Source organism: Leptopilina heterotoma, unplaced genomic scaffold (genome assembly GCF_015476425.1).
Source record: "Leptopilina heterotoma isolate Lh14 unplaced genomic scaffold, ASM1547642v1 Lhet_54, whole genome shotgun sequence".
Classification (NCBI taxonomy): domain Eukaryota; kingdom Metazoa; phylum Arthropoda; class Insecta; order Hymenoptera; family Figitidae; genus Leptopilina; species Leptopilina heterotoma.
In genome coordinates, this window is record NW_025111118.1 from 6772073 (window position 1) to 6795621 (window position 23549).

The 23549-nt window shown below is 21.2% G+C and overlaps 1 protein-coding gene across 4 annotated transcripts in view; it reads left to right on the forward strand.

Moving 5' to 3' along the window:
- The window catches only part of LOC122508369 (myocyte-specific enhancer factor 2), a 120212-nt gene that overhangs the window by 5268 nt on the left and 91395 nt on the right, over nucleotides 1-23549 (forward strand). For all 4 annotated transcript variants that reach the window (XM_043621664.1, XM_043621668.1, XM_043621666.1 and 1 more), the window contains exon 2: nucleotides 1185-1494. The gene's annotated coding sequence lies outside the window, so the exon portion shown is untranslated. The remainder of the gene's footprint in view (nucleotides 1-1184; nucleotides 1495-23549) is intronic.

Consider the following 23549-nt stretch of genomic DNA (forward strand, 5'->3'; position numbering starts at 1 on the left):
CTTTAATGAGTTTTATTATTTATGAAAATAATTGAATTCCTAAAAAGAATTTTATTATTTACGAAAATAATTGAATCCCTGTAAAAAATTTATTCTTTATTATGAAGAAAATTGAATGATTGCGAAGAAATTTATAAAAAAATTTGTAAATACTTGAATTCCTATGAAATTTTTATTATTTTATGAAAGTAATTAAAGGTTTGGGTAGAATTTTATTAAATTTTTTTTAAATAATTGAATTTCAACGAAGAATTTCATTATATTCGTGAAATGTAATTAAATTCTTGCAAAAAATTTAAGAAAATAATTCTTATAACGAATTTTATCAAATTTTTTTTTAAATAATTGAATTCATGTGAAAAATTTTATTACTTGTAAAAATAATTGAATTCCTGCAACGAATTTCATTACATTTTATTTAAATAACTAAATTCTTTTGAGAACTTTTATTAAAATAGTAAATTTAAAAAAATTTTGAATTTCAGCGAAGAATTTCATTATTTGTGAAATGTAATTTAATTCTTGCAAAAAATTTTTGAAGATAATTTCATTTTTCGAGAAATTTATTAAAAATTGTATTAAAAATAATTGAAACTCAAAGAATTTTATTATTTATGAAAATAATTGAATTCTTGCAACGAATTTTGTTATAATTTTTGAAAATAATTTAATTGTTTTTTGAAAAATTTTATGGAAATCTAAATTTTTATAAAACATGAAGACATGAATTACTCCGAGTCGAAGACTCGGAGTGATTGATTTCTTCATGTTTTATAATAATTAAAAATTGATGAAAATAATTGAATTAAGAAATTTATAAAAAAATTGTAAATAATTGAATTCCTGTGGAATTTTGTGGAATTTTTATTATTTTTGAAAATAATTAAATGTGTATGTACAATTTTATTAAATTTTTGTTTAAATAATTGAATTCTTTTTGGAAAATGTTTGGGAATAATTTTACTGTTGAAGAAATTCGTAAGTAAATGCAGTAAAACATTTTTTTTGAGTATCTAATAATTTTTATAGTGAATCATAGAATATTCTTTAGGGTCAGGGAAAAAGTGAAAATTTTGTCTGGAAATCAGGAAAAAAGAAAATTAATTTTTTTTTGCCAACCCTTATAAATCAAAATAATTGTATACTGAAATTTCTACATTGATTTTTCTTCCTTTTTGTTGCAGATTATAATTTTTTAAAGTTGCGGGGGATAATGCATTTTGGAAGATTGAGTGAAAACAATGGAAGAATTGGAATTTTATCAAATCTAAAGAAACAAAACAGATTTGATTTCAGTGAGATGAAAATGTTATTGTGCAAGATCCTTTCTGAAAAGTAGAGCAACGTCTCATGAAAAATTAGTGAAAATAATTGAATTACGACGGTGCTTGTAATCGGCTTATCGACTATTTTGGTCATTGACGTAGGGGAATGATAAAAAAGGAAGGAGAAACGTGCAACTGCTGAGAGAAAAGTAACTACAAATTTCATAAGGTATGTTTACATGAATATATAAAAGGCGTATTTCTCATATTTTTAGTAACTTACACCACTGTTAGTGGCAAATTTTTTTAAATTAGGAAAAAGAAACAAAATTACTACAAATATTGGTTTAAAAAAGAAATTATTTTGATAATTTTTCATTTATACCATTTATACCAATAAATGGTTGAATATTTTTCTCCGCGGTCTCTAATACCTCGTGATCTCTGGCAGTAGATTTTTATCTATTTTTCCTTTTTTTTTCATTAATATTCACTCGCGATCTTTCTTTGCGGAATAACATCTTTTATTTATTTTTAAAACTCTTCCGCAATCATTTTCTTTTTTTAAAAAGTAACACATTTCAACTGATATTTTATAATCAGCCCGTATGTTTATAATTGAAGGATAAAACTTTCCTTAATGTATAGTTTTTATAAAATTAAAAAGTGTCGATTGATTTATTTTACTGATACGATTTTTATTGGCATTCAATTATTTTTTCTCTTAGATTTCAAAAATATTAAATTGACACTATTTTTCAATACACTGAAATTATTATTTTTCTTCAGCTAGAATTATTTTTTTCTGGATAGAATTTTTTGTTGTTGCTAGAATTATTATTTTTGTACCAAAATTATTTTTCTTAGGTAAAACTAGTATTTTTTTACAAAAAATATTATTCTTTAGCTAGAATTAGTATTTTTTTACAAAAAAAATTATTCTTTAGCTAGAATTAGTATTTTTTTACTAAAATTATTATTCTTCAGCTGTAATTATTATTTTTTACATAAATTATTATTCTTCAGTTAGAATTATTATTGTTTACTAAAATTAGTATTCTTCAGTTAAAATTATTTTTTTTTTTTTACTAAAATTATTATTCTTCAGCTAAAATTATTATTCTTTTACTAAAATTATTACTTTATTCTTTATATTAAAAATGAAAATTGATTTGCGGTTGAAATTATGAATTCGGTATTGTCATTGTAATTCTTATACATTGTATTTTTGTTCAACTAGTTTCAAATTTTTTTTTTCATAAACGTTGCGTAAAAACTAAAAATTCAACATTTTCCGAATTTAAATATTAATTTTTCGAAAAATATGATTTATTATTTTTTATTATATTTATATTTTAAAAAAATGATTCTACGAAAGAAATTGGAAATATCAATGCGTTTATTTTGTCGCTAACATGACGATTAATTAACAGTTTATGAAGTCACGTTATAATTTAAATGAAGCAGCTTATTTACCGATTGCGCGTAATTTTTTATGACATCCGAAATGCAAACCCAACGTCTGACTTGATAATTGGGAGAGATGTTATGCAAGTTTTGTTATAACCGTCACTCCACTTCTCGTTTTGAGAGTAGGGAAGACAAGTCAATATTAGACGTTGTTGAATGTTTAAACTCCCTCTCGTTTCAGAATCAACTCAGAAAATAATGTGTATAATTTCAGATTTTTCTCTCGTTTTTAAATCGCTTATTATTAAAAGTAACTTGGCTTCCTTTATTAATTTAATTTTTTTTTCATTTCTTTTTTTCTGATTATGAAATCAATTATTATTAGTCGAAAATAATTTTTAAAAACCTTTTTTAATTCAATGAATTTCGAGTTTAATTTAATTATTTAAGTTTTAAAATAGGTCATTTCGTTCTATTTTGATTTATATTTAATTTTGCAATTTTATGAATTATTTTTTATTTTCTCTTTCATGAATTTTTTTTTGTCTGAGTGTGTCTAGTTATTTTGTTTAATTAATTAGATTTTTATTTATTTTATTAGTTTTAAATTCTATTTGCGATTGTTTTTGGAAAAAAAAATTAGTAAACATTTTTACTAATTCAAATTTAGAGAGACAATTTTAAATAAATTTAAAATTTTTATTTAATTTTTTATTTTATTAGTTTTAAATTCTATTTGCGATTGTTTTTGGAAAAAAAAATTAGTAAACATTTTTACTAATTCAAATTTAGAGAGACAATTTTAAATAAATTTCTCGAAAAATGAAATTATCTTCAAAAATTTTTTGCAAGAATTAAATAACACTTCACTAATAATGAAATTCTTTGCTGAAATTCAAAAATTTTTTAAATTTACTATTTTAATAAAAGTTGTCATAAGAATTTAGTTATTTCAATAAAATGTAATGAAATTCGTGGCAGGAATTAAATTATTTTTACAAGTAATAACATTTTTCAGATGAATTCAATTATTTAAAAAAAATTTGATAAAATTTGTTATAAGAATTATTTTCATAAATTTTTTGCAAGAATTTAATTACATTTTACGAATATAATGAAATTCTTCGTTGAAATTCAATTATTAAAAAAAAATTTAATAAAATTCTACCTAAACCTTTAAATACTTTCATAAAATAATAAAAATTTCATAGGAATTAAATTATTTACAAAGTTTTTATAAATTTCTTCGCAATCATTCAATTTTCTTCATAATAAAGAATACAATTTTTACATGGATTCAATTATTTTCGTAAATAATAAAATTTTTTTAGGAATTCAATTATTTTCATAAATAACAAAACTCATTGCAGAATTTCAATTAATTTTAATACAATTTTAATCAAATTTCTCGAAAAATGTAATTATTCTTAAAAATTATAGTAAAATTCGTCCAAAGAATTTAATTATTTAAAAATTTGTTGATAAAATTTTTAATGGGAATTGAATTCCAAGAAACATGCAATTATTCAATAAATTGTTTTTTTGTTTTTAAATAATTGAATTCCAGTAGAATTTTCTAATAAAAATTGATTTAAAAATGGATTTGAGTAAAAATTTTAGATTATAATAATTGAATATTAAAAGCATTAGGCGTGAATTTTTAGAAATAATTAAATTTAAAAAAGTTTGAATTGGAAATTTTTGAAAATCTGAATTTTTTATTTTTTTAACTAACAATTCCGTGGAATTAATTTGTTTGAAAAAGTTTAATTGACAATTTTTTTAAATTGTAAACAAATAAATTTGAAAATTCTCAAAGAACTTTTTCAAAAATTATTAAAAATAATGCATTTTATAGAACAATTTTAGTTAAAAAAACACGAAAAAAAATTTTAATTTTGGAAAAGTTACAAATTATTGCAGAAATTCAATTATTTTCTACAGTAATAACATTCTTTGCAAAAATTAAATATTGTTCAAATATAATAATATTCTTCTTAGAGATTCAATTACTTTCATAAATTAATAAAATTTTTCACATAATTTCAATTATTTTTAATACAATTTTTAGTAAATTCTTCGAAAACTGTAATTATTTTCAAAAATTTTTTAAAAATTCTTCAAAAGAATTCAATTATCAATTATTTTTAAAAATTCATGCTTTTATGCTTTTAATATATTCATTAATATTCATTTTTAAATAAATTTTTATTGGGAAATTCTACGAGAATTCAATTATTTAAATTGTTTTTTTTTGTATTTAAAAAAAATAATTGAATTGCAGTAGAATTTTCTAATAAAAATTGATTTAAAAATGAAAATTAATAAATAATAATTGAATATTAGAAGCAATATAGCTTGAAGTTTTAGAAATCATTGTATTTTGAATTTAATTTTTTTGAAACTGATTTATTGATTTTTTTAAAAATTATTTTAAAGTTTTTATTTCTTAATATTTTTTTAATTGAAGAATTTCGAGCCCTGGATTTAGAAATAAAAAAGAGTGAATACAAAATTTAATACTGAAATTAAAATTGTCTAATTTAAATTAACAATTTAAAATGGAAACTACTTACAATATTTAAAATAATAATTATTAACAAAATTAATAATACTGTTAAAATTAATTCAATATTTTTGGAAGCCATAAAATGATATAAATAAAAGATGTTTTTGTTAATTAATAGGTAAAATAATTAATAGGTAAAATAATTAATAGGAAAATAAATATTATTTGAGATGATTAAATATTTACTCGGATGAAATAAATATTTATTTGAGATGATTAAATATTTACTTGGACGAACTAAAATTATTCTTAAAATGATTAAACTACTAGTTGGACCAACTAAATATTTATTTATGAAATGATTAAATATTTGCTTGGACGAAATAAATATTTATTCGATAATATAGTTGAGTAATCGCGAATGAAGTGTAAAGCTGTGTATAAAGAAAGAATTAAATTTATTTCGAGCGAAAGATATTATAAAATATTGAAAGTTGTCGTCTTCAGGCATTAGATTATTAATTCTTATTTTACTTGTCCATTGAATTGAAAAGAATTTTACGAAACTTTATGTATATATAAATGTAAATGACAATTTATTTGTCGCCGCACTGTTTAGGGAGTTATCTACGTCATGATGAGAGAAAAAGAGAGAAAGAGAGAGAGAGAGAGAGGCATCGTTTACAAGAATGGAGGTCTTGCACGTGGCGATAGGACCACGTGGGCCTTTTGCCTGCGTCACCGACCGAACCGACACCCCATCATAATTATTGATTGAGGGTGGCCATGGTCGTTTCCATGGTAACGTTTCTTTTACCTGTACGCCTCGTATACATGATCGTCCACCTATATTCAACGACATATAACAACACAACATAACTTCCCATACCTGTGCCCTCTCTGATATGGGGCTGTCCCTTGTGTGTTTCACCTGTCTCACCAACCGTACAGCCCAGTTTTGCATCTCATACACACATAAATATACTGTTTTCTATAATGTTACACACTCTCTCTCTCATCTCATTCGCTCAGAATCTCATCTCCCCACATTACCTCACCACCTTTTCAAAGCTAAAGAAATTACACGGAAACCTGAGCTAATTGCATGTATTATATATATCTATATGATGAGTTCTTTTCTTTTATGTTCGCTCGACTTTGTTTTCGCCTTCAATTTCATACGGGAAAAAAAATTTTATTATATTTATATTATATATATATATATGTGTAACTAGAGACGAGAAACTGACAATCGATTTTTTAAAGGGTGAATAACACCCGATTCGAGTTATCATCATTCGAGCATTCAATGTCGATGTTTTCTTCTTTTCTTCTCAATTTTTTTCTTGATATAGTCAAGTTTGAATTTGGAAGTGTGCGCTTGTTTTTAAAGAAAATATTTTTCACAAAATTTCTATCCTTTCTTTATTTGTATTTTTTTCCAAAGAAGGTTTAAAGGAATTTTTATTAATAATTGAATTTTCATTTATGGCAAATAAAAAAAAAAATCTGAACTTTCAAATGAAGGAAATTTCATTCTTTCTTCTTTGAATTAAATTTTTTTACCGCCTGATTTTGCGTCAGTGGCAAAAAAAAATTAATTGTACGAATTTCAAAGTTTCTAAATGTAAAATTCTAATTTTTAATTTCTATTGCAATCAGTAATTTTATGAAAATATTTTTAATAAGTAATATTATTTAAAAATATTTTTAATAAGAAATATCGTATAAAAATATTTTTAATAACAAATAATTTGTGAATTTAAACGTCAAAAACTGGTGAATTATGATTCACAAGTTTTTATAATTTTATAAATAAATTTTTTTATTTTCATATTAAATGTAACTAAATTTTTGTTAAAAATTTAGTTTTTCGTGTTATTTTTTATTTCTATTGCAATCAGTAATTTTATGAAAATATTTTGAAAAAAATATTGTATAAAAACATTTTTTATAACAAATAATTTGTTCATTTAAACGCGTTAAAAACTGTTGAATTATGATTCACAAGTTTTTATAATTTTATAAATAAATTTTTTATTTACACATTAAATTTAACCAAATTTTTGTTAAAAAATTATTTTTCTTTTTAATTTTTATTAAATTATTAGTTTTAAATTTATTTAATTTAATTAATTTTTTATATTAAAAATTTTAATATAATTTTTCGCAAGAATGCAATTATTTTCTTAATAAATAATATTCTTCACAGAAGTTTGATTATTTTTAAAAATTTTAATAAAATTATTTAAATGAATTCAATTATTTTCAAAAATTTGGATAAAATTCTTTATAAAAATTCAATTATTTTTATTGCAAATTTTAATTACATTCCTGGAATGAAAATGATTATTTTGAAAAATGTTAATATAATTTTTTGCAAAAATTCAATTATTTTCATAAATAATAAAATTCTTCGTAGCAATTTCATAAACAAAAAAGAAAATTAATTAAGAATTACATTTTACAATTGCATTTTACAAATGTAAAATTCTGATTTTTAATTTCTATTGCAATCAGTAATTTTATGAAAATATTTTTAAAAAGAAATATCGTATAAAAATATTTTCTATAACAAATAATTTGTTCATTTAAATGTTAAAAACTGGTGAATTATTATTCACAAGTTTTTATGATTTTATAAATACATTTTTTATTTTCATATTAAATTTAACCAAATTTTTGTTAAAAATTTAGTTTTTCTTGTTATTTTTTTATTAATAAGTTATGCACTTTTAATTTATTTAATTTCTTATATTCAAAATTTTAATATAATTTTTCGCAAGAATGCAATTATTTTTAAAAATGTTGATAAAATTCTTTATAAAAATTCGATTATTTTCATTGCAAATTTTAATTACATTCCTGAAAGGAATTTGATTATTTTCGAAAATTTTAATAAAATTTTTTGCAAAAATTCAACTATTTTCATAAATAAAATTCGCATCAGTTTGATTATTTTTAAAAGTTTTTTAAATAAAATTCTTGGTAAGAATTAAATTATTTTCATAAATAATATAATTCTTCGTAAAAATTAAATTATTTTCAATAAATAATAAAATTCTCCGCAGAAATTCAATTCAATATTTCAAATAAAAAAATTTTTTTTTAAATTTTTTATCTGTAGTTTTATTTATAACAGGTTTTAATAAATTTTAATTAATAATTCAAATTTTCATTTATATATTAAATTTAATCAAATTTTTATTATTCAATAAAGTTCTGAACGTTCAAATAAACGAAATTTTATTTCTTGTTCGAATTAAATTTTTGGACAATAATTTTGCGTCACTATATTAAAAAAATTAATTAGAAATTACAAAATTTCTAACTGTAAAATTTAAATTTTTAAAGTTTATTCCAATGAATAATTTATGAAAATATTTTTAATAAAAAATATTTTAAAGTGTTTTTAATATAATAGTATATATGAAGATACTTTTAATAAAATATATGAGAAATGTTTTCAATAAAATAATATATGAAGATATTTTAATTATAAAAAATATTTTGTTTTTTTGAACGTACAAAACTTGTGGATCATAAATTTTTATTTACATTAAATTTAATCAAATCTTTATTAAAAATTGCTGTTTAATTTTTTGTAATTAATTTTAAATTAATTTAGTTAATTTAATTAATTTTTATTTATATCGAATTTGCATTGAACATAATTTATGGTTGATAGAATTTTTATTTGTAATCGTATTTGCCGCGGTATTTTCTTATTAGCCGGTGAATTTACATTTAACAGAATTTTAAAGTAACAGAAAAAATCGTTATCACGAAGAATCGAACCCAGGTCCTGGGTGTTGCTAATACAATGGCGAAACCAATCAGCCATCACACACGTAATTTTATGTTATAATTTTGAAAAATTTAAAAAGTAACATTTTTTTCTTTTCCTATTAATTGAATAATACATTTTTGTTCAATCGAATTGTTTCATTCAGTAAAAACTTTGATTTAAAGAAAAATAGAAATTCCCTTTATATTTCCTTCATCGTTTAAATATAAATTCGATTCTTGAATATTCCATATTTAAATTTACCAACACAATTTTCTTCACATTGTGAATTTCCTTTCTAAAAGTTTTGAGACACTTTTTCTATTAAAAAAACAAAAGTTGTGAGTAAAAGTAGACATGGCTTTTTTTAAATAACTTATTGAAATATATGTATATAAAAAAAAGAAAAAATACATATATATATTTAAGATATTTCTGGAATGTGACAGTAAATATCGTTGAATAGTTTTGTAAAAATGAAATGCAGTTAATTCTATACATTATCACTTGGTGGAAGTGAGAGAAAATAAAAAATAATAATGAAAAAAAAAGAAGAAGAATGAAAAGAAAAAAACGAAAAACATGAATAAAAGTGAAAAGCGTGTGTATATGTAGCATGTCGAACTAGAAGGCATTTTATTCGACTCAATTGCACAGAGAAGATAACCAGCATTGACGAGAATGATGTCTATGTCATTTACCCTTTTTTACAAACGTGAGGCTTGAGAAAAGTACATATAATCCTATTGGATTTTTCTACTTCATTGAATTCTGAAATGGTTCGAAAGTTTTATACTCTTTCTCACTCTCACTCTCTCTCTCTCTCTCTCTTTTTGATAAATTAAAATCAAGAAAAATTTTTAGACAATAACCTCTTTTCTGACAAGTAATTTTTTATAAAAATTTGGGGTTTCTGAAAAAATTGGAATTATATTTTAATCAAATAGTCGATATTAGTTGTGTTTTAGAAATTTATTCTTTTAAAAAATATAAATTTATTTTGAACAAATATTTATTTAATAAATTTTTTATTTAGATTAAATGTGAAGTCTTTAGTTGAACCAATAATTTCTGAACATGTTTGAAGCAAATTATGCTTAATTGGTTTAAATATAAAAACTTATTTCATTAAAATAAAATTTCTTTGATACAAATAAAAATTAGTTGATGTAACTAAAAATTAGTTGACATAAATAAAAACTACAAATAAAAACTATATTTTTGATACAAATAAAAACTATTTTGGTACAAATGAAAACTATTTGCTACCAATAAAAACTATTCGATTTAAATAAAAACTATTTGATTTAAATAAAAAGTATTTGCTACAAATAAATATTTATTTGATAATAGTAACTTCAATACAGTAGAACCTCGATTATCCGAACCTCTGTTATCCGAAACCTCTATTATCCGAACCGAAAATCATTTTATCCGAATTTCTATTATCCGAACTTTTTTTTGGCTATCCGAATTTTAAAATTTATTTTCTCTATTTATTTTATTACTTATGTTTGTTTATGCCAAAAAAGTCTTAAAAAAATCATATATTGTGTTTTATTAATATATTATTATAAATTAATATATATACTTATATATCTTTGAAAAATGTATTAAATTAAATATGTACATATAGTTCAACTGTCCAATTTTTTTACTTTAATTATGAAAAACATTAAAACCTCTATTATCCGAATTTTCGATTATCCGAATCAGGCCGTGCCTAGGTTAGTTCGGATAATCGAGGTTCCACTGTATTTCATATTTTTTTGATATTCATAGAAATTTTCTTCAGTGCAAAACATCACGAATAGGAGAATCAATTTTTTTTATCGCTGTTACTTCAGTTTTTTTCTCTATTTGCCTAAAAAAATAAAACTTGAATTCAAATATATTTTTTTTTTTTGAATTTTGTAAAAAGATTAAAAACGGTTAAATTTTCTGTCACATTAAAATAGAATATTAAGAAATTTAATTACATTAGAAATTCTATTAATGAAAATTCAATAAATTATAGAGAATCGGTTAAGTACATAATATAACTTTGTTTTGATAAAAAATTCCACTGTTTGTCAATTTGGTTTAGTCAAAAAATTCTGTTTAACTTTGACCTATATATGAAAAATTCGATCGATCACTATACTGAAAATCGTGATTATCAATGAATAATTTATTCATTCGTCGTGGGGCAGTTTCTTTAATGCTTGTAACTTAGAGTATTTTTCTTTTACGAAAAGAAAGAAAAATTTAACTGTTACTATTTCATAGTAAAATTTAACCTATTTTTTTCTTCTTTTTTTAATTTCTACATAATGTCATAAAAGATATTAACAAACAATTAATTTTTAGAAGCCAGAGTAAATTTTATTATAAAAATGAAAAAAAAATTTTTTACTATAAGAAAGTAAAATTTAACTGTTACTATACTTTCATAGTAAAATTTAAACTATTTTATTAACTTTTCTTTTTTCTTCTTTTTATATATATATTTAAATTTCTAAATAATATTAAAAGTAATTTAACAAACAATTTTTATTATTGGCGAAGTAAATTTTATTATAATGAAAAATTTTATTATAAAAAAATTGTTGGGATAAAGTTAATTAATGGTAAAATCTACTGTAGAATTAGTAAAAGCTGAGAGAAAAAATTAACAAAAATTTCAAACAGTTTGCTTTATTTTGCAAATTTTACTAGCAACTCGGCTAACTTTTTACTTCATTTTTAAAATAAAATTAGCAATTTTAAAAATAGTAGAATTTAAAAATTTTTAATTCAAATTTTTGTTGAAATTACAAATAATTGCAGAAATTCAATTATTTTCAAAAGTAATAAAATTTTTCTTATAAAATTCAATTATGTACAAAATTTAAAAAAAATTCTCGTCAAAATCCCAATTATCTTTGTAAATAACAAAACTTTGCCCAAAGTTCAATTATTTTTAAAAATGACAATAAAATTCTTGTCCTAATTTCAATTATTTTCATTATCTACTATTTTAATAACATTTTCCGAAAAGAATTCAATTATTTAAAAAGAAAATTTAATAAAATTGTACATACACAGTTAATTATTTTCAAAAATAATAAAAATTCCACAGAAATTCAATTATTTTCATTAATTTTTAATTATTATAAATTATTATAAGTTGTTTAATTTAAAAAAGGTTTCAATTTGAATTTTTTGAATGTCTTAATTTCTGTGAAAAATTAATAATAATTAAATTTTTATTAAAAAAAGAAGTTATTGATGTTTTCAAATAATTTTACAATTAAAGGAATTCATATAAATGTAACATAACATTTTTTTGAGTCAAATTGTTTCCTTTATTTTTTAAAAATATAAAAAGTTTCAAGTTCATTTTCAATTAAAATTTGTAATGGACAAATAGAATTTATAAACATTTTTTTCCTTTATTTTTAAGAAACTTTGAATTTTATTCAAATTTTTTTTCTTTTTTTTATTTTATTATAATTAAAAAATAGAAATTATGTAAATTATTTCCTTATAAAAATTGAAAATTTTCTACAAAAATCTTAAGAGACGGGATTATCTAAAGTTTTTTTTCCCAAAAGAAAAAAATGAGTTTGTAAAAAATATTGTTAATGAGAAATTAAAAATATGCATAAAATGGGTAGATATATTTCCTACTTCTTAATCAAAATTTTTTAACAATTAACAATCTTCTAGTATTTTTTATAAATAAAAACAAAAGAAATTTTTATTTTAAACAAATAAAATTTATTATAGAAAAAAGCATACAATAAAATAAAAAAAAATTTTAATTGAATTTTGGAAAAATTATAAATGATTGCATAAATTCAATTTTTTTTAAAAAATATAAATTCTTTTCCAAAATTCAATTATTTTTAAAATTTTTAATAAAATTCTTGGCAAATTTCAATTTTTTAAACAATTTTAATAAAATTTATGGCAAAATTTCAATTATTTTCAAAAATTTTCCTCAATTTCATATGAATTCTATTATTTAGAAAATTCTTTATGAGAATTCAATTTTAAGAAATAGGCATTTAATTATTCAATAAATTATTTATTTTTGCATTTAAATAATTGAATTCTCGTAGAATTTTCTAATAAAAATTGATTTAAAAATGAATTTCAGTTAAAATTTTAGATTTGAATATTTATGATTCAAATTATTCAAATATTCAAATAATATTTGAATATTGAAATCATTATGGCATGAATTTTAAGAAATAATTGTATTTTGAAAAGGTTTCAAATTAAATTCTTTAAAAATCTTAATTTTTCATATACTTGTAACTAACAATTCTGTAGAATTAATTATTTTGAAAAAGTTTAATTGAATTTTTTTCTGAAATTATTTGAAGTGTTTATTTTTTAATACGTATTCAATTGAAGAATTTCTGAATAATTGAAATTTCGTAAAATTGAATTGTAAACAAATTGATTTGAAAATTCTCAAAGAACTTTTTCAAAAATTATTAAAGATAATTGATTTAAAGAAGAATTTTATTTAAAAATTCTAGAAAATAATAATTGAATTAAAATGATGAAAATAATTTTGAAAAAATTACAGTAAAAATATTCCTATTATATAAAATAATGATCTTATCACTTGGTTATCTTTAATTTCTTCATGTTTTATAATAAATATTCTTATAAGTTGTTAAATTTCAAAAAGGTTTGAATTTGAATGTTTTGAAGAATTTTAATTCCTGTGGAAAAATAATAATGATTAAATATTTATTTAAAAAAGAAGTTATTGATGTTTTCGAATAATTTTACAATCGTTTTTAACAAATAGAAATTTTATAAATATTTTTCCCAAAATAAATTTAAAATTTCTTAAACAAAATTTGATTTATAACATTTTTTTTACTTTAAACTTGTACTTTTGTTTATGAATTGTAATTGAGAAGCAGAAAATGTGCAAAATATTTTCTACTTTCTAATTTTAATTTTGCAACAATTGTTTAATTTTTTTTTAGAAAAAGAAAAAAAAAGCTTCATATATTCGATTTGTCAAACAATTAAGTTTTTCATAAAAAAGGATAATATTTTGCAGGATTTACATTTGTTAATTACCTAAAACGTTTGTTACAAAATGCTAATTTTTTTAGAAACAAAGAAATAATGAATAATAACATTAATAATTTTTTTAGATTAATAAAAATATTTTTGAATTTTTTGAAAAATAAAGATAATATTGTTAAATTAAAAAAGTGTGGACAGACTGGACAGAATACGATGATTTTTTATAGTTAATAATAATAATTAATTAATAATAATTACACTGAAGAATTATTTGATTAAATTTACCGATTACTTGTCTATTATCAAATGAATATTTACTTGAATCAAATAAATTTTTCTTTAATGTATATTATTATTAGATTAGAATAATAATATAGTAATATTACGTTACTATTATTTTATTATTATATTATTTTTTTTTTTTAGAATACTATTAGAATAATTATAAAAATGCCTTACGGAAATAGAAGAAAAAAAAGCGTTTCTATAAATATTATTTATTATTTATCAATGCACGTAATTAGTATATAGAATATTTGATTTGAAAATGTAATTAGAGTTAAAGAAACTTTAAAGGTATATACACACACGCACAAATGTATATAATATTAAAAATAGAAAAATATTTGTAGCCTCTGCTCTCTTTAGATTGTTGAACTTGAAAACAACACACGCGAAATACCACTAGAATTGCAGAGGGTTATATATTTAAATTTCTGCTCCTTTAAGCTACAGAAACTTATTTCTAAAGCTACTACAAGAATTTATAGATACGAGTAAAGTGAAAATAGAAACATGCAATTAGAATTCGTTGTATATTTAAAATTATTGTTCCGTTCGCGGCTATTTTCTTTTTCAAGCTCATCGCCTATACCCTTAAAAATTGCTTTATAGAACATTGTCAAAAAAAAAAAATTAATAGATTAAAAATTCATTTTTTAAATGAATTATTATAATTTGTCTTCAAGATTTTAAGATTTTATTTTATTACGCACATGGAGTAAAATGTGTGTGAAATTGAAAGTTTCCATATTTTTAGATTTGGAGAGAAATTGTTTTTATTGACGCATATAACAATATAACTATGCTTATTGTGAGTGAGTTTATTATATTTTTAATAATGCTTTCATTTTTAACGTACGCATGTACAAAGCTCTATCGATTGAGACTATGATTCGAATGACGTCATTAGCTTTTCCGTATTGTATAATACAATATATTGTGAAACCTCAAGTTTCAACTTGGAAATTTCTTTCATAAATTTAATATATATGTGTATGTATTACAGTCGATGGAAAAAGTTCAGAAAAGGAGAACATTTTTTTAAAACTACTTATACTATATTAATATTTTATTATCAATTATCTATATTTCATTCAAATTACCGTCATTTTTAGTATAATATTCATTATTTGTGTTTTGAAACTACAGGAAAAAATATTAAATCTGAATTTCAGAATTTTTTCGGTGCTCAAAATGATATTTTCCAACTCGATCTTTGAAGGAATAAATTAAAATGTATATTTTAGTGTTGCCAGTGATAAAAAGCGGTTTTAACCTTCACCATATGTTTTCTATAGGTCAGGGAAAAGTCGCAGGAAAAGGGAAATTGTTCAGGAAAATCGAGGAATTTTATGAAAATTAAGCTGAAAAAATATCAAGTTTCTATATAGTTAATGCTTTATGTAATCTTTCTTTCTTTTGTGTCCTTCGAAAATGTTGAAATCTTCAATTATCCTTGAATTTCTTTTCTGCGCCTTAAAAACATTAAAATCACCATTAATTTTAAATTAAAATCTTGAAGTTCACTGAAAAAAAAGATATTCATGTTTTGAGAGGAAAATTCCTCTTCTAAAATACTTTTGAATTTTTTTCTTGAATTAGGAATATTATACTTTTCAATGGAGAGTATTTCCTCTTATTTTGATAGAAAATACTCTTTAGTAGAGAATAATTGCACTAAAAAATAATTGAAATTTGGAAGTTACAATTCAAATTTTTGACTTTAGTTATTATTTGAAAAGATTAAAAATTAAAAATTTCCAAAGTAATTGAATTCAAAACAAATTGCGTTTGTGTTTGAATTTACTTTTCCGGAAAAGCTCAAAATTTTCATACTTTTCCAAAATATGGTCCAAAACTGTAAAATAGGCTATTTTTTACCAACTTCAAAGACAAAAAACTTCATGAAGCCCACGCTAACTTTCAAAATAATTTCCAATGATAATCGTTTATTTAGTGATGCAGAATAGGAAAAGAATAAAATAAAATAAAAATTGACACAGGTCAGGGAAATCAGAGAATTCAGGGAAAAGTCAGGGAATATTATCAAAAGTACTGGAAAAATATTCAATTTTTAGAATTCATAAAAAAATTCTGAATTTTTTTTAAAACTTATTTTGCTGATAATTTTCTTTAAAAATTCAAAAAAATTGAATTTTCTAATTTTTGTAAATAAAATAAAATTTTTTATTTTCAAGCAATAACTTCTTCACAGAAATTCAATTATATTTTCAATATAATTTTAATAAAATTACTTAAAAGAATTCAATTATTTTAAACAATTTTTATATGTAATTCTTTATAAGAATGCAATTATTTTCAATCATGTTTTATAGTTATGAAAAATTTAATTTATAGTTTTTGCAATTTTTAATATTTTTAACTAACAATTCTATGGAATTAATTTTTTTGAGAAAGTTTAATTGCGGATTTTCTTAAAATTGTAAGCAAATGAATTTAAAAAATTCTCAAAGAACTATTTCAAAAATTATTAAAAATAATGCATTTATAGAAGATTTTTAGTTAAAAACACGAAAAAAATTTAATTTTGGAAAAGTTACAAATTATTGTAGAAATTCAATTATTTTCAACAGTAATAATATTCTTTGCAAAAATTAAATATTGTTCAAAAATAATAAAATTCTTCTTAGAAATTTAATTATTTTCACAAATAATAAAACTCATTGTAGAATTTTAATTATTTTTAATAAAATTTTAATCGAATTTCTCGAAAAATGTAATAATTGTTCTTAAAAATTTTAGTAAAATTCGTCGAAAGAATTCAATTATTTAAATAAATTATAATTATTATTTATTTTATAGAATTCTTTATAAAAATTCAATTATTTTCATTTCAAATTTTAATTATATTCCTGGAAAGAAAATGATTATTTTAAAAAATTTTAATATAATGTTTTGCAAAAATTCAATTATTTTCATAAATAATAAAATTCTTCGCAGCAATTTGATAAACAAAAAAAATTAATTACGAATTACAAACTTTCGAAATATAAAATTCTGATTTTTAATTTCTATTGCAATCATAGTAATTATATAAAAATTTTTTAAAAAGAAATATCGTATTAAAATATTTTTTATAACAAATAATTTGTTCATTTAAACGTTGAAAACTGGTGAATTATGATTCACAAGTTTTTTTAATTTTATAATGAATTTTTATAAATAGATTTTTTTTACATATTAAATGTAAACAAATATTTGTTAAAAATTTAATTTTTCTTGTTATTTTTCATTAAGTTATTAATTTTTAATTTATTTAATTTAATTAATTTTTATATTCAAAATTTTAATATAATTTTTCGCAAGAATGCAATTATTTTCAAAAATGTTGATAAAATTCTTTATAAAAATTCGATTATTTGCATTGCAAATTTTAATTACATTCCTGACAGGAATTTGATTATTTTGGAAAATTTTAATATAATTTTCTGCAAAAAATTTTCACAAACAATAAAACTCATTGCAGAATTTCAATTATTTTTAATACAATTTTAATCGAATTTCTCGAAAAATGTAATTATTCCTAAAAATTTTAGTAAAATTCGTCGAAAGAATTCAATTAATTAAAAATCTGTTGATAAAATTCTTTATGGGAATTGAATTTCAAGAAACATTCAATTATTCAATAAATTAATTATTTAATTAATTTTTATGTTTATTTTTATTTATTTATTTTTTTTATTTTTTTATTTTTTTTTTTAATTTTAATTTTTTATTTTATTTATTTAATTTTCTAATAAAAATTGATTTAAAAATGAATTTCAGTTAAAAATTTAGATAATAATTGAATATTAAAATCATTATAGCATGAATTTTTAGAAATAATTGAATTTTGAATTTAATTTTTTTGAAACAGTTTAATTGAATTTTTTAAAAATTATTTTAAGTTTTTATTCTCTAATATATATTTAATTGAAGAATTTACGAATAATTGAATATTGTAAACAAATGAATTTGAAAATTGTCAAAGAACTTTTTCGAAAATTATTAAAAATAATCAATTTAAAGAAGAATTTTAGTTTAAAATTCATGAAAATAATAATTGAGCACGGAGAAAAATATAAAGTAACTTTTACTACTTTTATGGTAAAAAATTTCCGGTAAAGTATTTCTGGTTGGAGTAAATTTTGTTACGTTCGAAGTAAATATTTGTAAAACTTAGTGAAATTTACTTCGAACGTAGAAAAATTTACTCCAAAAGTAGTAAAAATTACCAGAAATACTTTACCGGAAATTTTTTACTATAAAAGTAGTAAAAGTTACTTTATATTTTTTTCCGTGAATTGATAATGATTTTATCACTCGGTCATCTTTAATTATTAGAAAACATGAAGAAATCGATGACTTATCGATATATCTTCATGTTTTATAGTTATGAAAAATTTAATTTCTAGTTTTAAGTATAAATTTTTCTCTTCTTTGACTCGGAATGGTTATATTTTTGTCAGTAATTTATTGGTCCATAATTTTTCCTTTTTGGTCCGTAAAGTCCGTATTTTTAAATACTTTCAATGGTTCGAGCCCTGCCATAGGTCAATATTGCCCCTCTTTCTTTAGATATTTCCCCCACTCGAAAAAAAAATTTTTATTTCATTAAACTTTCAAGACTCATCTCGAATTTTTTGTTTCTTATCAAAGTTTTGATGCGATTATTGGAGTGTTTAGAACTTGAAGTACATATTTGTGGCGTGGATTTTCTTCGGATGCTCTTATCATGAATTTGTCGAAAAAGCATTAGCAGTGGCGGGTTTCGGCTTCTTCTTCTTCATCTTCTTCTTCTTCTTCTACTTGAAAGTTTTGAGGCGATACAGCACTCGAGACTTTGAACGGATAACTGTGGGGGGGGGGGGGGGGGTTTGGGGTGGAAGGGAATGGTTGAAAAAGGGGGCTTTGGGGAGACGCGGGGGCCTGTTGAGCGCGTAAGGTGACGGTGTTGAGGGGTGTGGGGGAGGGCTGTTGCGACGCCGGGCGTCCGGTGATCGCGCCTTAAATGGTTCGACGCCGCACGCGCCCAACAGCTGCCAGCTCGACTTTCTCGCTTCTCTTCTCTTTACTTCTTCTCCCTTTATATACATAAACGCACTCACGCACATGTTCTTTAGCAGTTAAATGGAAAAATTCTCGAAACTCAGTTTTTCCTATTTTTTTTTCTTCTTCTTCTTTTTTTTTTTTTGGAAGTCTTGGTGAAATTTGTCCCTCTTTTTCTATAAAAGGGAAAATATTGCAACTTGACGTTGGATTATTTTTCAAAAATATTAAAAAATATTAAATTAAATTTAATATTTAGTATTAAAAATATTAAAATTAAAAATTTTTTTTATTTGAATTTATTTTGCGCATTAACGGAATAGGAATTTTTTATTATTTAATGTTATAAATTATGTCAATGCTTGAAATTTACTTTTTTTTGGTTAAAAGAGATTTGTTTAAGCTGTGTCCGGAAATTGCGAAGAAAGTTACTGTTACTATACTTTTATGGTAAAATTTAAATTATTTATACACTTTCTGGACATTTTTACCAGTTTTTACTATTTCTACCATCAATTTGACTCTAAATGAAAATTTTCTTAAATCTAAAAAGTCAAAATTAATTTTTACTTTTAAACTATTTGTAATTTGTACACATTTTTCACAATTTTTACTATTTTTAAATTGAAATATTATTAAAACTTTGAATTTAAAAACTAAAGAATGTTAAAATTCATAAACTCAAAAATTAAAATTTTTTAGAAAAATTCTTAAATAATTGAAATTTTGTAAAATTATTTTAAAAATAATTGAATTTTTTATAGAATTTTATTAAAGTTTTTGAAAATAATTGAATATTTTTTTTTGGGAGGAGGGTTAAAAATTGCAAATTAAAAATGCAAATAAAAAAAAAAATAAAAAATAAAAAAATGCAAATTGCATTTGAAAAAAATTGAAATTTGGAATATTTACTGTTAAAATTTGTTACTTTAGTTAGATTTAAAAAGATTTAGAATTAAAAATTTTGTGAAATAAAGTTTAAAATAAAATTTTATTCAATATTGTTTATTTTATAATAATAAATAATATTAATTAATTAAAATTATTAAAAATATTGAATTTTAAAAAATTAGAAGCTTATTTTCATTTTTAAATTTACCTTTAAGGGCATTTGAACCATTATGACGTCACACTTTGTGCAAAACATGTGTTTGAAAACTGTGACGTCATCATGGTTCAAATGCCCTTAAAGATGTTTCATTAAAATTTTTGATAATTCAATTATTTTCAAAATTTGCAATTAAAATTCTTCAAAAGTTGATTTTCGAAAATTGTAACAAAATACTTTAAATAAATGAATTATTTTCAATCAAATTTTACAAAATTTTTAATATTCAAAAACAATTTCTGAAAGATTTGTTTTATAGTAATTTTTTGCATTATAAAAATCAAAATAAGTTGCAGTTCTTTTTACTAAAAATTGTGGTATTTTGTTTCAATGTTTGGAAGAAAAGTCGAAAAAGTCTCAATTTTCTTAATTTCCCTGACAAAAAATTTTTTTTCCTAACCTTTACCTGATTTAACTGACAAAAATTTTGTTTTAATGTTTCATGGATATTCTATCAATTATCACCTGGAAATCATAGAATTTTATAAGGAGAAATTTGTAAAAACCCTGTTTAAATATATTTAAACTGAAAAAAAAATTTATTTGATTCAAATAACCGATTAATTGACTATTATCAATTAAATATTTACTTGAATCAAATAATATTTATTGGAGTGAATTAAAAGGTATTTGAACCAATAATATCAGCTATTTGAAGCAAATATATGAACTGAACCATTTAATTGACTCGAATAAATATTATTTGATTCAATTAAATATTTAATTGATAATAGTCAATTAATCGGTTATTTGAATGAAATAAATTTTTTTTCCGTGTATCAAAATAGGAAAATTGAATAATATGAAAAATGAAAATCAATACACGAAATGTATAGGATATTGTTTTGCATGTGTATATATCGTTTATCTATCATAATTCTTATATAGTCTATAAGTAAATTAGTCAGAGAACGATTAGATCATTTTGCATGATGCTGCGGCATCAGCAATTTATAATCTCTTTTTGAAAAATGCTGGTTTGATAATGATGTTTAAGACGGCAAAGAACGTTACGCATACCTTCAAGAATCGACCCTCTCTATTTTTCCTCTCTGACACACATGCTACGTTTTTTTTGTCTCTCTTTCTCTCTCATTTTGACTCTCTTTTGCGAGTGTTGGCTGAAATCTCCTTCTCTCTCTCTCTCCCAGCTTCATTTTACACTCATCTCATTCCCACCTAGAGGCTTCCATTCTGTTTCTCTGTATTCTCTCCTCATAACCTCGGTGTCGCATTTCAAGCACTGCGCCGTATACAGTAGTATAGATCTCTGAAAGAGAGGAAAAAGGAGGCTAGGGAGTATATAGCACATGATTGCCACGGCTACAGGTTATACTCTCTTCATATTTATCTGTGTGCTTCTGGGTGTGTGTGTGTGTGTGAATGTACACACATGAAACCCAAAGCCACAATCTCCGGCACAAACGCAGACGTTGTACTATAACGTCTATATACACTATATACTTTTTGTGTCTGGATTCAATGACTAGAAATTGATGATAATTTTGAATCACCTCTCTCAGAAAATTACACTTTTGATTTATGACACGTTTATATAAAGCAATAATAATTTAATGTCATTGAGAAATTTTATTTATTACATGTACATTGTCATTTTTTTTTTATTCTTTCTTCTTCTGGGTTTGGAAAATAATCGAAAATAATTATACTTTTTTTTATTATTTTTATTCACATTTTTTAGTTTCTAAATTCAAATTAGCGAACAGTCTTTAAAAATTAAAAAAAAATTTTTTTTTTAAATTTTCTTGAAAGTTACTCTTTTAATAGTTTTTTTAAATAAAATTTTATTTTTTATTTTTTATTTTTTATTTTACTAACCGGGAAATTCGGGAAATAGCCGGTAATTTAATTTGACCGGGAAAAACCGGGAATAAGCCAGGAATTTTATGCCAAACCTGGAATTTTTTTCACCAAATTAAAAAAAGTTTTATTATTTTAATTTGTTTTTAAAAAATCGCTTTTTATTTCAATTCTTATAGATATTTATACACGGAGAGAGAATATATATTAAATTTTGTAAAAATATTTTCAAATTGGGGAAAAAGTGCGACAAAGCGAAATTTTGATATCAAAAAATACTAAACTTTAAAAAAACTTATGTGAAATTTAGTATAATTATATCAAATATCAAGAATATTAATTAAATTCTAATATAACTTTACTAAATTTCATATAAGTTTTTTTAAAGTTTAGTATTTTTTGATATCAAAATTTCGCTTTGTCGCACTTTTTCCCCAATTTGAAAATATTTTTACAAAATTTAATATATATTCTCTCTCCGTGTACTGTTCTCTAAATTTAAATTAGTTAGAAATAATTAATTTGATAGTAAAAAATCAGTCACTGATTCAAATATAGTAGGTAAATAAATTTTTTAAAAATTATCGAATTAATAGAAATTTTGTGAAATTCAACTGAAAATAATTAAATTTGTTAAAGAATTTCATTGAAAACTTTTTAACAAATCGAATTTTCAAAGTATTTTAATTTAATAATTGATAAATAATTGAATTTTATATAAAGAGTCACATTCTAATGTATTCATGTTTCTTAGTGCGAAGATTAATAATTCAAATTTTTATTAGTTACACTTAAACAGGGTGTCTACTAACCGGGAATTCCGGGAAAACCGGGAAATAACCGGGAATTTTATTTGACCGGGAAAAACCGGGAATTAGCCGGGAATTTTATACCGAACCGGGAATTTTTTCACAAAAATTAAAAAAGTTTTATTATTTTAATTTGTTTTTAAAAAATCAATTTTTATTTCAATTTTTATAGATATTTATACTGTTCTCTAAATTTAAGTTAGTTAAAAATAATTAATTTGATGATAAAAAGTCAGTTACCAATTCAAATATATTATGTAAATAAATTTTAAAAAAATTATGAAGTTAATAGAAATATTGTGAAATTCGACTGAAAATATGTAATTAAATTTGTTAAAGAAATTCATTAGAAACTTTTTAACAAATAGAATTTTCAAAGTATTTTAATTTAATAATAATTGATTAATAATTGAATATTATAAAGAGTAAAATTCTAATGTATTCATGTTTCTTACTGCGAAGATTAATAATTAAAATTTTTATTAGTTAA